Source organism: Apis dorsata, unplaced genomic scaffold (genome assembly GCF_000469605.1).
Source record: "Apis dorsata unplaced genomic scaffold, Apis dorsata 1.3 scaffold_231, whole genome shotgun sequence".
In the NCBI taxonomy this organism is placed as follows: Eukaryota; Metazoa; Arthropoda; class Insecta; order Hymenoptera; family Apidae; genus Apis; species Apis dorsata.
Window position 1 is genome coordinate 1,328,308 of NW_006263513.1, and position 3,931 is coordinate 1,332,238.

A 3,931-nucleotide genomic window follows, 5' to 3' on the forward strand; every position below is an offset into this window, starting at 1 on the left:
AAATTATTACGAGAATAATTTCGCGATTTACGAAATTTCAACCCTCGAAAACTCTTTTCCACCCTCGTTTCACCGTCGAATCGCGTTTTTCCACCAATGTACACGCCACCCCGTCGCCTCGTTCGCAGCCACTATCGGTGTAACAACTGTTACGATTCGCAGGTCGGACGATCCACGGTCACGAACCGTTTAACCGCGTGCTCGTTAACGGTGGGCTAATTAATACGCGGCGCGAGTATCGAGCAAACGTTTCCAGAGAGAGACAGAGAAAGAGAGAGAAAGAGAGAGAGAGAGAGAGAGAGAGGAGAAGAGAGAAAGAGAAAGTGGAGGCACGGCTAGGAGAAAATGGCGCGAGGCTATATACTCTACTATTCCTCGCGAGATTATTCGTGAATCGTGTCCAGTGAAATCGGCGCGAGGACCTCGACCCCTCTTGTCACGTGACGAATACGAAATCGACGAGTCGGTCTCCGGAGGGTCGAAGGGTCGTTTCCATCGCCTTACGGGTTCGCGCCAGACCAAATTAACCATGAATGGCCAATTAACCTGGAGACTGTGCCAACTAACCGCCATGGCCGACGTTACCCGTGAACCGAATTGATCGTTGCCCCCTTGGTTGGACAGTTAATCGTCGCCCATTCGCTCTGAGGAATGAAAGAGAAACGACTTAGAGGGATTCGAATCTTTCTCTGATTGTTATTTCGACAGACAGCTTGGAAATATTGTTGTGTAAGTCAAGATGATAGTATATCATAAAACTTGAATTCAAATTCCAGTTGAAAATCGAAAAATTAAATTGTAATTCATCGTGTGAATTTACTTGTATCCCATTTTTTCATCGACTTTTCGATTAAAGAAAAACAACTTCCGAAGGAATACAAAAAAAAATCGTATCAATCACTAATATCAATATCGAAATAAATAAAATTATAAAAATATTTCCATTAATGTCCAATAAATCAAAAAAGAAAAACGAAGGATCAATTTTACTTAATATATTTTAAATATTCAAACTTAAAAAAAAAAAATCTTTCAATCAAAGAACGAATCTAGCCGGATCAATTACGTCTACACGTTTAAATGGAATATAACGGACAATAATTCAGAACCGGTTATGAAATTCGAGGAACAGTTGAGCGAATCGCTCGAATCTTCGCGGGGCAATCGTTTTCGGCGAAACACGAGATGGGGAGGGAGGGGTTTGGGAAAAAGAAGCAACCCCTATTTCGCACACAAGCGAAGACCCGTTCTAAACACCCTCTTTCCCCGTGAAGAGGAGAAGAGGGTGTAGGGGAGAGGGAAGGCTACCATACCACGCGATGGTACATTTTTAATTACTTACACCCACGCAGCTGCATCGCGCGATGACTATAAATCAAGCGGAGCGCCGCCCAGCAAAGTAATTACAGCTTGAATTTTAGATAATGTTGCCGCAAGCACGGTTCACCTTAGTTCCATCCCTTACACCACCCCTCCTCGTGCCCAACACTTTTCATCCCACCACAGTTGTGGGTATTGTCTTGAACCGGTTGTAAATAAGTCGTTCCCGAGACTCTTTGTTAATCGACAAGTTTTTTAATCGCGATGTGGCGCCTCAGATGGTCGAGTTCAACTTTTCCCTTCGATACGTTTCAGATTGAATTTTTTCCTTTTTTTTTTTTTTTTTTTTATGAAAGTAATTCGAATAGATCGTGATGAAAGTGTATACTGATCGGCCTAAAGATAAAGAACGAGTAGTTTTTAAACTCCTAACTCTTTCTAATAATATTAAATATTAGTTAGACTTAATTTTTTTTATCATTATCAATCATCCACGCAAATATCGAAAAAGAAGAAACGATATATTTACTTGCGGTATATCATATAAGTTTCCTCTCCTAACCTAAGCCTCGACCTAAGTACAAAGCAAGCCTGATTCGAAATCGATTCGAAGCCATTTTTTTCAGCGGCATGGTCGACCATTAAAAACGACGATAGAGACTCCTCGAGATATCCTCGTTTCGATTACACAAATAAATGCTAATTACCCAGCTCGCTAATTTCTTCCCCCTCCCCTCATCACGTGTCCTCCCCCTGGCTCGCGAGCCTCATCGCCGCGGAATAGTTTCGCGATTTGTCACGGCTGATGACACCGCTAAGTATAGAGTCGCGGTTAAATTGAAGACGAGGGGGAGGATGGCCCGGCCTCCGACGTTGGAATTGTTTACATAATTATGCGCCAATTAAGAGAGAAGGAGGAAGGGGATCGCTGGCGAGGGCAACAGCCATTTCGATTCCGGCGCAATTAAGTTGCGGTTGAGGAAACGTCGAGAAAAAAAAAAAAAAAGAAGNNNAGAAAAAAAAAAAGACACGCAAGGAAAGAGTGGAATTTAATTAGGAGCTCGTGCTCTCTCGTATTTCCAGGCAGCCATGAAGAAACAAGACGGAGCCGCGGTGTACACGTAAGGGTAAGAACGAGTCGAAAGATAAAACGAGACGCGAGGGGGTTCTCTCGAATCGGAGAAAAACATTGTGTGTGCGAGAGAGAGAGAGAGAGAGAGAGGACGAGAGAAATTATCGAACCGTGGAGAGAAGAACGTAAGCGGCGGAGGTATCGTCAAGCGAAGACATAACAATCAGGAATATGATAACACGCGGAGGATGGATGGTTACCTTCACCTCAGATCTTGGCGAGGATTCTGAGAAGGCGGGTGAACGGTTGACGGAGAGGGATGCTGAAGCGAGATGAAAGATGATGAGTGAAGGAACCGCGGCAAGGGTAGGAGGCGCTTAATTAGAGCCAGACTTCCGTAGGATGCTTGAGGCTTCCCTACGCTCTAAACTTCTATCTTCCCACAGTTTATCCCCGTAAAGTGGCTATCTTGAAATTACCCTCGAAATTATATCGAATTTCGGACCTCGATCCTCCGCCGATTTTTCTTTTACATCTTTCGCCGATTGACATTTTCGACTCGACATTTTTTTTTTTTTTTTTTTTTTTTTAGAAAAAATAAACATTTCGATTCATATTGCAAGTTTGAAAACACCTTTGTACCTTTAAATACCTCGAATAAGATCACAATGAACACGAGATGGATATTGTTAATTATCGATTTTAATAATTGATCGAAATAAGAAAATTTAGCTAAGCTTCGAATCAAAAAAAAAAAAAAAGAAAAAAAAATCTCTTCGAGATAAATTCATTCTTGATTCACTCTCAACGCACAAACGACTATTCCAGAGAATGGAGTCATTCTCACGAACGACGACGTATTTCGCGCGAGCAACAGCCGCGACGGCAAGCCGATGTTTACTTTATCCTCACTAATCAAGGGACGTATTTGCGTTTTATAATCCTTGGTCGGCTAAGAGGGTAAAATCTGAAAGCTTAGTGGAATCTCCTTTCGGTCGGATGGGTAATCCTGGCTTCGACCCTCGATTCCTCCAACCCTGCCAGCCCTCCGTCTTCCACGATCGGTCGCGGAGGAAGACGTCGCCTTCATGAACGTCTTCGTATAACGCCCGAGAAGAGATACTCCGCGGCTACGTCGCTTAATGGCTTATTTTATCCGGTAATATTGCCGCCCGACTTCGAGGATGCTGGAGATGAATTATTGCCGCGATCGAGATTCGCGTGGCCGCTCAACGAATCATTGAACGCGAGCTCTTCTTCTCATCGGGGGAGGGGCTTTTAAATTTAGATTTATTGATTTTGCCCAACGTTATTTTACGTGAAATTTTTCCTCGTGCTCCAATTGATATTTGAATGATTTGATGTTATTAAATTTTATAAAGTGTTTGTACAAGATCCTGTTTCAAAGATCGTTTCAAAGATTGGAGATATTAGTTGGCAGAAAATAATAAATAAAGTAATTTAATAAAAATTTATGAGAATTGAAAAATCAAAATTTTCAAAAGTTATATTTTAGAAAATTAAGTATTTTTTTTTTTT

The 3,931-nt window shown here is 42.0% G+C and overlaps 1 protein-coding gene and 1 long non-coding RNA gene across 2 annotated transcripts in view; both read right to left on the bottom strand.

Moving 5' to 3' along the window:
- The window catches only part of LOC102675044, a 302,188-nt gene that overhangs the window by 168,644 nt on the left and 129,613 nt on the right, over nt 1-3,931 (bottom strand). The window lies entirely within an intron of this gene.
- Nucleotides 1-3,931, bottom strand: part of LOC102674963 — a 36,599-nt gene that overhangs the window by 13,983 nt on the left and 18,685 nt on the right. Inside the window, exon 3 of the long non-coding RNA XR_004150494.1 lies at nt 2,659-2,665. This is a non-coding gene — a long non-coding RNA (uncharacterized LOC102674963). The remainder of the gene's footprint in view (nt 1-2,658; nt 2,666-3,931) is intronic.